Here is a 13182-nt window from a genome sequence, read left to right as displayed (position 1 = left end):
AAGGTGAAGTAGAAGGAAGAATATTGGTAGAGAGGCAGCAGTAAGACAGAAGTAGGGAATCCCAAGTAGTCCAGTATGGCTGGATCACAGGGAAGATCAGGATGCAACCTTGTTACTGGAGCACGACTAGAGAGGTCTATGAATTCAAAGACAAATATTTGGAACTTGATCCAATAGGTCAGAGTAGCCCACAGAAGAGTAGAGCAGAAAGTGGTATGATCGAAGTGGTTTTGACACTACCACAATGAAACAAACACCCTTTCTTTATCCAGTTTAAACAAAGGAAAACGGCTTCTGAGAACCTAATATGCCAAGCTTAGTATTTTCATCACTCTCCAAATACACTTGTTTCTGTTGCATATAACCATCTGACTTAAGTGACCACTGGTGGCTTCAAGGTAAGTAATAAAGCTTTCTAAGCATAAGTCACCAAGTCATTCTGGGAGGCCATCTCATTTGATAGTAGCAAATTCTAGAAAACTCATTTTCAGAAAACAACCTCTTTGTTTTGGTTTGTGGGGTATGCTTTCCCCTCTATAAAACCTTTTTATAGTGGGATGTAAGTGGGTAATCAAATATGAGCTCCCACAGAGGACACATCACATTTAAAGAATACGAAGTTTGAAAAATCTAAATTAAAGACATTACTTACAAAGCATCCACACGTTAACAAATCTCACTATTTTTAAAATTTTTTTAAAGAATTATTTTAGAGAGAGTAAAAGAGAAGAGCATGAGCAGGGGAGGGGCAGAGAGAGAAGCAGACTCCCCACTGAGCACAGAACCTGCCTCAGGTGGGGCTCGATCCAAAGATCACCAGATCCAAAGATCACCAGATCACCTGAGCCAAAACCAAAGCTGGATGCTTACTGACCGAGCCACCAGGTGCCCAGATCTCACTATTAAAAAATTAAGTAAATCAGTAACAATTCTGCCAGAAAAAAAAATTTTAATATTCCCAAGTAATGTTTTAAAATTTTGTTAATACATATGTCACAATAAATTTTTAGTTAGGAGGGAAATATTTTCTATTAGTTTTTTTCTCACTAATTTTAGTGAACCAACAAAAACCACAGCTTGACCTAATTAAAATCAGAAACCGTGTCTTATCTGCTGCATAAATCAGAACTCTGATTTTGAGAGAACCAACATAAAAATGTCAACTAAAAAATGGAAAAGAAGAGCACAGATACAACCCAGGAAGAAATGTTTAACACAAAGATCCTATAAAAACCTCCAACAGGGATCCCTGGGTGGCGCAGCGGTTTAGCGCCTGCCTTTGGCCCAGGGCGCGATCCTGGAGACCCGGGATCGAATCCCACGTCGGGCTCCCGGTGCATGGAGCCTGCTCCTCCCTCTGCCTGTGTCTCTGCCTCTCTCTCTCTCTCTCTGTGACTATCATAAATAAAAATAAAAATTTAAAAAAAAAAAAAAAAAAAGGAAAAACCTCCAACAAAATTTGAAAATCCTGGAAAACAAGAAAAACAAAAACAAAAAAAACCCATGGTCACAATCATGTCAGAACACAAAATTAGAGTTCTGGACAAACTCTGACCACACTCAGTACCTAAACATCCTGAGGCATGCAAACCATCAGCCCCTACATTTCCTTTTCCTTAAAACTTCCTGAGATCAATCCCTGGTCAGATACTACAGGAAGAGATCTTCTCTGAAGTTGCTAGATGTCTTGGCTTACAGCCACCTAGCCCTAGTCTTTCTCATTGAAGTTGAATCTGATCATCTCTCCCTCCCCATTTCTCTCCCCCATCACCTCAACAAGGAAATGTAGAACATGCCCTTCATTAGCAGCTTTATCCTCTGCAACACAACCCCTATGGTTTCTTATCTTAAGGTGTTAAGTCCTGATGGAATCATCTGAGTATTTGGATGAGCATCTAGAAACACATCAATAATCTTCTCAGATAGTTCCACTTACTCCTTCCCTATCTCCAAAAATAACAATCCTAAAATCAGCCAGGTGTGGGGGTCCCACACATAATTACTAGTAATTTTCCCCAGAAACATCAGATGAAAAATACATCCCACTACACACAACTGGATAAAGTAACAGGCCACGTGATAGATACATTTTTACAGAAGTGTGTAAAAAGCGTCAAAAATGGAGCGTTACAATTTCTAACTCCAATCCTGAGCTTTAAAACTTCAGAGATGCAGTGAAAAGTAATACTTAGCGCATATACAGAATTTTACTTAAGTTTTTAATACATTTCCACAGAAAGTTCATTTTTGAAAGCATAGGATTGTGCTGGCTTTTTAATGCACTGAAATACAAAACAGCAAACATTTTTGATACAATGATGACCTCCTCTTGCTGTGATCCTCCAGAAACTATAGCTTTGTGTTTTTTCACCACAAACTGTCTCAACCACTCGAGCCCAAATTAACATCTCCCCGGCATATCCACACAGTTAAAGCCAATATTCTACCAATGGCTATATGATTACGCAAGATCTTATGCTAGTCCCTAATTGTATTACCTTGTCAGATAAACTCCCAACTCTCTCAAAAGCAAGACAACCATACTTTCTCTTTTTCTAGCACTTGCTACTATGTAATGCTTACACAAGCCTAGAGAAAACTTCATTCAAGAAGCCAAGTGTTAAATATACATTTGACCTTTGAACAACACAGGGGCTGGAGTGCTGAACCCCTGCAGAGCTGAAAATCCACATATAATTTTTGATTCCCCAAAAACTTAATTACTAATAGCCTACTGTTGACCAGAAGCTTTACTGATAACATAAAGAGCTGATTAACACATATATCACATGTTATATGTATTATATACTATATTATAATAAAGTAATCTATAATCTAGAGAATAGAAAATGTTATTAAGAAAATCATAAGGAAAAAAAAAAAGAAAAAATCATAAGGGCGCCTGGGTGTGCTCAGTCAGTTAAGCGGCTGCATCAGGTGAGGTCAAGGGATCCCAGATCCTGGGAAGGACTGCCATCGCGGCTTCTGCTCAGCGTCGAGTCCTGCTTCTCCCTCCCTTGGCCGCTCCCCCTGCTTGTGCTTGGAGCTCTCTCTGTCAAATAAATTTTAAAAATTAAAATAAAAGAAAATCATAAGGAAGAAATACAATTACAGTGCTGAACTATATTTATTGAAAACACTCCACAGGAGAGTTTGGACTTGGTTTCGAATCTGGAAATATTTGATGCTTAAGAATATCTGGCAAATATAACCAAATGAATGAATGAATAAGAAGCCAAATAACTTTGCATATTTTCTATGTGTTTAAATCACATTTATTCTTGAACATTATATAATTTCTAATAAAGTATTGAAATGCCATGGCACTCCAGCACAAAAAAATGCACGAGTCAGGTAAAAGGCTCAGAGATAATGCTAAAGGTTGGTAAAACTATGGCAGAAAATGGGAAAAGGTGCTGTCTAAACACAGGTAAAAGAACTGCCTCCTGGCTGATACTGGAGGAAATGAATTCGTATGGACCTCCAATATGCATGATTGTGTTCATTTTCCCAGTAGCATTCACAAACCCAGGTGCAAGAGGGGGAAAAGCAGATTAGCACCAGGTCGCAGGTTGTTCCCACACCCATTAACACTAAAGATTTTAACAATGTCATGGGTTCCTAGAAGTTAGATAAAAAAAAAAGAATACCATTTTAGGCAGCCATGCTGTGCCATGCATTCGATGTCTGACCAAGTGCAGCATCGCTGGTGAAAACTGCTGAAACCACAGGGTAAAACATTAGGAAGTGGAAGTGTTAAAAGGCAAAGTTCAATGAGTCAAGCAGTGGGATCCAAAGCAGCAAAAAGCAGGAAATACATTACAGAAATCCTGGAAGGATTATCCTTTGATTCTATTCTTTCTTTACAGTTTTCAAGAGAGTTTCAGTCATACCAGGAAATGACTGCGGCTTTGAGTGAGTCACTTAAGTTCTCTGGAACTGTGTTTCCCCGCTGATATAACAGTTCACTGTTGCTATATGAAATAATGCAAGCCAAGTGCTTACTTAGCACAGTGCCTAGGAAATGATGATTGCTCAATAAATGATCCTTGTCATTATTAATTGTTATTCATAATAAAAACGACAGAGTTGGGTTAGATCTAAGCTCTTTCCTATTTACAACTGTGAATCTATATTTTTTAAAATAAATATTCCAGGTGCTTAATGATGTGCTAGGATGAGGGAAAAGGGTTAATACTAGCAAACACGATGAGAGAAGGAAATGAAAATACACTTGTTATAACAGATCCTTTGAGCATAAGTCAGGAGGGCGCGGCAGAGAATGCAGCATCCTCCGCATATGAAAGCTACGTCTGTAGACACTGGGAGTAAGGAGATTCCAAATCTGGGGAAGAGGCAAAGGTAGGCCCAGAATCGAGGAGTAAACAGAATCCAATGAACAAGACTGGCCTAACTTTAGGCAGGACAAGAGTACTAAAATATTCCATGCTTTTATGGGCTTAAAATTCATGCAATCTACCTCCTTTCACAGAGGCAGACACTGAAAGGTGCAGAAACTGACCAAAGCCCCGCTCAAGTGGCTGTACAGTGACTGCGGGGATGCTCAGGGACACGGTCCTCCCCAGAGGCTCCTTCTCTTAGCTTTACATAAATGACAGTCAAGGTTTTGTCCCTTCAGAATCCAGACACTTCTGATAAGGTGACAGGTTAATGTTATCAATCATCTCTTTATAAATTAATTTTCCAGATTCTATTCTGAGAGACTGGATTAGGTGGGCAGGCGGGAGAGAAGAGAGAAATTGATGAAAAGAGGGGAGCCCTCAGTGGCTACTAAATATAAATAACCTCCTCCTTTGCAGGTTCCTCCCCTCCTTTTCTTTGGGGATTGCTTTCATAACTTTGCGTCACCTGCAGTGCTTTCCTTTCCTCCTCCTAAATTCAGTATTTTGGGCTTTCGAAAGTGCCAAACCTGTAAAAAAAAAAAAGGGGGGGGGGGAGGCCTGGAAAAGAGAAAACTTAACGTGCCCAGTTCATCTGATTACCTGCAATGCACCTGCCTATGTTATCTGTTGTCTAATCATAACCAACCCGTTTCTGTCACATGCTTCCTGAGTACCTAAAGGATAAGGGAATTACATAAGGCAATCATTTATTCAAAACTATTTATTACGTGTTCCCCACACACAAGGCATTTGGCCTAGGCATGTGAAATCTATAAAGTTGCGTAAGATCCAGCCCTTCCCTGCATGATCTGCAGAAAAGGAAATGATACATGTTTTCAAATAATTCGCTTATAGGGCTGGAAATGAGAGACTTTAGAGTGGCATAAAAATAGTTGAAGGATTTAGGAAATGTACAAAACACTTCTAACTGAAGCAGTTTGGGAAAGCAGCACGCAACTGGTAGCCAGTGGTCAGGACATCCAGGGATTCATAGGATTTCAAAAAGGTGAAGTAGAAGGAAGAATATTGGTAGAGAGGCAGCAGTAAGACAGAAGTAGGGAATCCCAAGTAGTCCAGTATGGCTGGATCACAGGGAAGATCAGGATGCAACCTTGTTACTGGAGCACGACTAGAGAGGTCTATGAATTCAAAGACAAATATTTGGAACTTGATCCAATAGGTCAGAGTAGCCCACAGAAGAGTAGAGCAGAAAGTGGTATGATCGAAGTGGTTTTGACACTACCACAATGAAACAAACACCCTTTCTTTATCCAGTTTAAACAAAGGAAAACGGCTTCTGAGAACCTAATATGCCAAGCTTAGTATTTTCATCACTCTCCAAATACACTTGTTTCTGTTGCATATAACCATCTGACTTAAGTGACCACTGGTGGCTTCAAGGTAAGTAATAAAGCTTTCTAAGCATAAGTCACCAAGTCATTCTGGGAGGCCATCTCATTTGATAGTAGCAAATTCTAGAAAACTCATTTTCAGAAAACAACCTCTTTGTTTTGGTTTGTGGGGTATGCTTTCCCCTCTATAAAACCTTTTTATAGTGGGATGTAAGTGGGTAATCAAATATGAGCTCCCACAGAGGACACATCACATTTAAAGAATACGAAGTTTGAAAAATCTAAATTAAAGACATTACTTACAAAGCATCCACACGTTAACAAATCTCACTATTTTTAAAATTTTTTTAAAGAATTATTTTAGAGAGAGTAAAAGAGAAGAGCATGAGCAGGGGAGGGGCAGAGAGAGAAGCAGACTCCCCACTGAGCACAGAACCTGCCTCAGGTGGGGCTCGATCCAAAGATCACCAGATCCAAAGATCACCAGATCACCTGAGCCAAAACCAAAGCTGGATGCTTACTGACCGAGCCACCAGGTGCCCAGATCTCACTATTAAAAAATTAAGTAAATCAGTAACAATTCTGCCAGAAAAAAAAATTTTAATATTCCCAAGTAATGTTTTAAAATTTTGTTAATACATATGTCACAATAAATTTTTAGTTAGGAGGGAAATATTTTCTATTAGTTTTTTTCTCACTAATTTTAGTGAACCAACAAAAACCACAGCTTGACCTAATTAAAATCAGAAACCGTGTCTTATCTGCTGCATAAATCAGAACTCTGATTTTGAGAGAACCAACATAAAAATGTCAACTAAAAAATGGAAAAGAAGAGCACAGATACAACCCAGGAAGAAATGTTTAACACAAAGATCCTATAAAAACCTCCAACAGGGATCCCTGGGTGGCGCAGCGGTTTAGCGCCTGCCTTTGGCCCAGGGCGCGATCCTGGAGACCCGGGATCGAATCCCACGTCGGGCTCCCGGTGCATGGAGCCTGCTCCTCCCTCTGCCTGTGTCTCTGCCTCTCTCTCTCTCTCTCTGTGACTATCATAAATAAAAATAAAAATTTAAAAAAAAAAAAAAAAAAGGAAAAACCTCCAACAAAATTTGAAAATCCTGGAAAACAAGAAAAACAAAAACAAAAAAAACCCATGGTCACAATCATGTCAGAACACAAAATTAGAGTTCTGGACAAACTCTGACCACACTCAGTACCTAAACATCCTGAGGCATGCAAACCATCAGCCCCTACATTTCCTTTTCCTTAAAACTTCCTGAGATCAATCCCTGGTCAGATACTACAGGAAGAGATCTTCTCTGAAGTTGCTAGATGTCTTGGCTTACAGCCACCTAGCCCTAGTCTTTCTCATTGAAGTTGAATCTGATCATCTCTCCCTCCCCATTTCTCTCCCCCATCACCTCAACAAGGAAATGTAGAACATGCCCTTCATTAGCAGCTTTATCCTCTGCAACACAACCCCTATGGTTTCTTATCTTAAGGTGTTAAGTCCTGATGGAATCATCTGAGTATTTGGATGAGCATCTAGAAACACATCAATAATCTTCTCAGATAGTTCCACTTACTCCTTCCCTATCTCCAAAAATAACAATCCTAAAATCAGCCAGGTGTGGGGGTCCCACACATAATTACTAGTAATTTTCCCCAGAAACATCAGATGAAAAATACATCCCACTACACACAACTGGATAAAGTAACAGGCCACGTGATAGATACATTTTTACAGAAGTGTGTAAAAAGCGTCAAAAATGGAGCGTTACAATTTCTAACTCCAATCCTGAGCTTTAAAACTTCAGAGATGCAGTGAAAAGTAATACTTAGCGCATATACAGAATTTTACTTAAGTTTTTAATACATTTCCACAGAAAGTTCATTTTTGAAAGCATAGGATTGTGCTGGCTTTTTAATGCACTGAAATACAAAACAGCAAACATTTTTGATACAATGATGACCTCCTCTTGCTGTGATCCTCCAGAAACTATAGCTTTGTGTTTTTTCACCACAAACTGTCTCAACCACTCGAGCCCAAATTAACATCTCCCCGGCATATCCACACAGTTAAAGCCAATATTCTACCAATGGCTATATGATTACGCAAGATCTTATGCTAGTCCCTAATTGTATTACCTTGTCAGATAAACTCCCAACTCTCTCAAAAGCAAGACAACCATACTTTCTCTTTTTCTAGCACTTGCTACTATGTAATGCTTACACAAGCCTAGAGAAAACTTCATTCAAGAAGCCAAGTGTTAAATATACATTTGACCTTTGAACAACACAGGGGCTGGAGTGCTGAACCCCTGCAGAGCTGAAAATCCACATATAATTTTTGATTCCCCAAAAACTTAATTACTAATAGCCTACTGTTGACCAGAAGCTTTACTGATAACATAAAGAGCTGATTAACACATATATCACATGTTATATGTATTATATACTATATTATAATAAAGTAATCTATAATCTAGAGAATAGAAAATGTTATTAAGAAAATCATAAGGAAAAAAAAAAAAGAAAGAAAATCATAAGGGGCGCCTGGGTGGCTCAGTCAGTTAAGCGGCTGCATTCAGGTGAGGTCAGGATCCCAGAGTCCTGGGATCGACTGCCATCAGGCTCTGCTCAGCGGGCAGTCTGCTTCTCCCTCTCCTTGCCGCTCCCCCTGCTTGTGCTTGAGCTCTCTCTGTCAAATAAATTTTAAAAATTAAAATAAAAAGAAAATCATAAGGAAGGGAAAATACATTTACAGTGCTGAACTATATTTATTGAAAACACTCCACAGGAGAGTTTGGACCTGGGTGGTCCAGTAGGTTAAGTGTCTGCCTTAGGCTCAGGTCGTGATCCCAAGGTCCTAGGATAGAGCCCCACACAACAGGCTCCCTCCTCCATGGGGAGCCTGCTTTCCCTCTGCCTGTACCATTCCTCATGCCTGTGTTCTCTCTCTGGCTCACACCCTCTCAAAGAAATAAAATCTTTAAAAAAAAAGAAAAAAGAAAAGAAAAAACCCTACATATAAGTGGACCCTCAGAATTCAAACCCATATTGTTCAGGGTTGAATGTGTTTTCTTTTGTTTTTTAAAGGTTTGTTTATTTATTTGAGAGAAGGAGAGAGAGTACAAGGAGGGAGAGAAAGAATTTCAAGCAGACTCCTGAGTGTGGAACCCAATGTGGAGCTCGATCTGATGAATAAATAAAGTCTTTTAAAAAAATTGTTTTTAGGTGCCTGGGTGGCATAGCTGATTAAGCATCTGACTCTTGGTTTTGGATCAGGTCATGATCTCAGGGTCATGAGATGGAGCCCCACATAGTGCTCTGCACTCAGCATGGTCTGCTTGGGATTCTCTGACCCAATGCCCCTCCTACTCCTGCACGCATGCACGTGTGCACACTCTCTCTCTCAAATAAATAAATAAATCTTAAAAAAAAAAAAAGAAAAAAAAAAGGAGAAATTGGATACTTATCTGGAAATGGTTTCCATCTGTAATAAGGGCTTGTCACTAACCACCTTCCCCCTCAATCACATGCACCAAAATAAAGGAGATCATGCCTGGATAATTCATGCACAACCTGTAGGAGCTAAATCATCTATTCTTTGCCCAAATCTTTCCGTTTTTAATATAAAAAGAAAAATAGACAAGGAAGGAAGTTAGTATTTTGAAGTCTACTACCTAGCAGGTACATCACTAGCAATTTTACATGTGCTGTATCATACATCATTACCTGTATTTTGCTAATGAGACAACTGAGGTTCAGTGAGTTTGAATAGGTTACTTAAGGCCAAAGTGTTATCTTATTCTCTTCCCCTGACTACACTCAGCTGGAGTTTGTCCCACAGTTCAGTCATTCACTGAGAAAATGTTTATTGAGCACTTACTACAAGCTTGTCACCACTCTTAGCATAAGAAATAGAAATACGGGTGAAGCAGACCAACCCTTCTCACGGAATTTACATTCTAGTGCTGAAAGACAGAAAACAACCCAACAGAAAGAACCGTTTCAGAGTCATAATAGTTTGCCAGTGTGGTTTACTTACATTGAGAGTCAAATCTTTTTAAATAACTTTTATGAGATTAGATTAGAACTAAAGGGGGAGGGGTAAAACCCATGACAATTGGTAACTGCAGGCCTCTGGTCAATCACTGAGCCCCCAACACATCTTTTAATAAATTAGAGAGAGGGGGGCACCCGGGTGGCTCAGAGGGCTATGCGTCTGGCTCGGGTCACCTCAGGGTTGTGACTGTGAGCCCCGAGTCTGGCTCAGGGCCGGGCCTGGAGGCTGCTTAAGATTCTCTTTCCCTCTCCGTCCGCCCCGCCCATGTCCTCTCGCTCCTTCTCTAAAAGAAAAAGAAAATCAGAGCGAGAGAAAAAGTAGAGCTTTCGTGCAGCTCAGAATCTCCTTGCAAAGTGACTGTGTCAGAACGGACAGCTCCACCTCTGCTGTCTGTCAAACCTGAAATCCCATCTTTTATCTTTTACGAAGATAATGCTGCTTTACTTGAAAAGTCGAATTTCACCAACGAAGGGAGCGCTGGAACCTGACGCAGCCTTATGAGGAGCACGGGTCTTTGCACACCCGCACCCCAGAGCTCCCCCAGCCGAGGGCCCTGCGCCGGCCGAGCCTGGCCCCGAGCAGCCCAGGAAGAAGCGCAGACCGTCGGCAGGGCTGGAAGCTGTTCGAAGCCCGCTCGGGGCGAGCGCCTCCCTTCCCCCACCTGTCCAGGGAAGAGTTCGAGTCCCGCGGCTACACCTCGCCGGCGCCCTCAGCGGCCCCAGGGCGGCGTCCCGAAGGCAGTGCCCCGGGCTCCGCAGCGGGCGGCGGGGGGCCGCCCCGGGCTCCCCCGCGAACACCTCGGTCCCCCGGGGCCGTCCCACTGCAGCCGCGGCGGTGCTCCTCGGGGGCCCTCCTCGCCCCGCGGACGAGCCGCAGGCACGAGCCCAGACTTTGCCGCAAACTTTCAATCAGCTGCGCCCCCCGCCCCCCCCCCCGGCTGCAGGGGGCTGGAGCCCGCGGCCGAGCCCTCCTCGGCGGCCGCCCGCCGCCACCCCGCCCCGGGGCACCAGGGGCGCCCGCCGCGACCCCGGCCGGGCCCCAGGAAGCACACACCTCAGCTCGCTCCTCCGGCGCTAGGGCTCCGCGGCGCGCTCCGTCCCTCCGGCGGGGCGGAGTCTCCGCTCCCTGGCCCGCGGCCCGCGCGCCGCCGTCCCTCCCGCCCGCCCCCGCCGCCCCCGCCCCGCCCGGACCCCGCCCTGACCCCGCCCGGCCCGCGGGACGCGGAAGCGGAGGCGGGGCCCGGCCTGCGGCGTCGCCGGCGCCCGGCGGCCCCGGGTCCCCGCCGCCCCCCGCCCCCCGCAGCCCAGGCCCGACAGCCCCCGCCCGGGACCACGGCGGACGGCTCGGCTCGCCCCCGCCCTCCTCGCCCCTCCTCGCCCCTCCCCCCGCCGCCCACCCCCCGGCCGGCCTCTTGCCCGCCGCGGCCCCCCTCCCCGCCCCCCGCGGCCTCCCTTCCCCCCCGCGACCTCCCCTCCCCGCCCCCCGCGGCCTCCCTTCCCCCCCGCGACCTCCCCTCCCCGCCCCCCGCGGCCCCCCTCCCCGCCCCCCGCGGCCTCCCTTCCCCCCCGCGACCTCCCCTCCCCGCCCCCCGCGGCCCCCCTCCCCTCCCCCCGCGGCCTCCCCCGCCCGGGATTGCGGAGCCGCTCGGCCTCCTGCACGCGGGCGGGCCGGCTCACCTGAGGTCGCGTCGCCCGCCCCCGCACGTGGCTTCCCCCGTCAGCACGGGGGGCCTCCCTGGGCCTAGAAACGCCGCGAGCCCATGGGGGGCCCCGGGGACCTGCGCGGCCGCGACCTGCCGGGGGAGCCGCCCGGAGGCCCCGCCCGAGCGCCCGGAGGTGGGAGGCCCGCGCCGGCCGCGGCCCAGCCTCACCCAGGTGGGGGCCGGCCTCGCAGATGCGCCCCTAAAGCCGCCCCTGCCCACTGAGCATGCCCAGCTCACCGGGAACCGCAAGTGTCTAGGCAAGCCCAGGTGCACCCAGGGAGGGCGCGGATGGGGTTCAAACGGACCCCATTTCTCCAAGACCTTTCTGCCCACAACCTCTGGGAGTTCTGCAAAACCTTATTTGCAAAATAAGGCCTTTCCAAAGGGAAGGCACCCGAATTAGTTTGAACCCAAATCGCAGTGGATCGTAATGGTGGGTTCTTGTCAGCCAATTACTGATGAAGTCGCTTACTCAGTCCTTTAAATGCAGCAGAGCCATTGTAATGGACGTAAAGGAGGGCGCAGATTCACTGGGTCCCAAATTCATAACTTCGGGAAACCAGTCTATCCAGTGGACAATCCAGTGGCTCTCAAACTTGGGTACATCTTAGAATGGGAAGGAGGGCATTAAAATGATCTGTCCCAGGTCCCCACTCCCACACCAACTGAATCACTGCAAATGGAACATGGAAATCCTTACTTTTTTTTTTTTTTTTTTATCCTTACATTTTAAAAGGGGCTCTGGAAGGGCAGCCAAGGGAGCCAGCAGCCCCGCATCACCTAAGAACTCAGAAATCCAAGTTCTCAGCTCCACTCCCAACTACTTGGTTCCTAACTCGGGTTGGGTTGGTGCCGGGCTCTGATGTAACAAGCCCTTCCAGGGATTCCCTTGCACACTAAAGCTCCTGAACGGTTTATAAGCTGCCTCGGGTGATTCTAATGAGAATCCCTGTCATAAACCAATGCTTTCACAGTTTTTCAAATCCCAAACATTTATATAGAAGCACAACATTTTACACAGAAGAGGGATCCTCTGGTTGAATTGAGGTGCTAGTCCTGTCTGTCCTTCCCACTAATTCTCCAGAGGTCTTGGAAAATGGAGACTACCTATTAACTTTTCTACTCCAGGGCCTAGCACAGTGCCTATAACATAATAGATGTTTCACAACTATTTATTGATTTGAATCCAACGTTTAGGTGAACAATTTGTTCCGGAACCTATTATGTCTACTGTTTCTCTTACCCACAAATCCTGGTTACCTTGATAGCTAACAAGCCAGTAGGGATTCAGTTCTCAAAAACCCATGACCGTCCATAATGGTCTAAACCCAAGTCAGGCCTTGATGGAACAGAACATGGGAGAAGATAGAGGAGTTTGAGGAGCTGAGAAAAGTCAGGAGCGTCACACATGATTTCATTTTCCAAAACTGGGGCCCAAAGCAGAAGGACACTAGACATCTGGTGGAATTCAGGAAAGACATCAAAGGAAAAGGTATGTATGAAAGGGCTTAGGGGAGGAGAGAAGAAACTTACCATGATGAGCCTACCCTGTACTCTGGGTCTTCTTTCTCTAAGCCACCTGTCTCCACTTCCCCATCCTCTGTACACATATGTAATCTCAACTACACCCTTGAAAAATAACTTAAAAATAGAAAA

The 13182-nt window shown here is 45.1% G+C and overlaps 1 protein-coding gene across 2 annotated transcripts in view; it reads right to left on the bottom strand.

Moving 5' to 3' along the window:
• GPD2 (glycerol-3-phosphate dehydrogenase 2) overlaps positions 1-11629 on the bottom strand; it is a 155030-nt gene extending 143401 nt beyond the window's left edge. Inside the window, exon 1 of one of the 2 annotated variants that reach the window (XM_041721819.1) lies at positions 11501-11629. The gene's annotated coding sequence lies outside the window, so the exon portion shown is untranslated. Of the gene's footprint in view, positions 1-10877; positions 10982-11500 lie in introns of those variants that run through there. The other variant, XM_041721817.1, reaches the window with a different exon arrangement.
• Positions 11630-13182: the final 1553 nt, after the last annotated feature.

This window comes from Vulpes lagopus, chromosome 11 (assembly GCF_018345385.1).
Source record: "Vulpes lagopus strain Blue_001 chromosome 11, ASM1834538v1, whole genome shotgun sequence".
Lineage (NCBI taxonomy): Eukaryota > Metazoa > Chordata > Mammalia > Carnivora > Canidae > Vulpes > Vulpes lagopus.
Note: the sequence above shows the minus strand (reverse complement) of the source record. Positions and strands in the feature narration are given on the sequence as shown.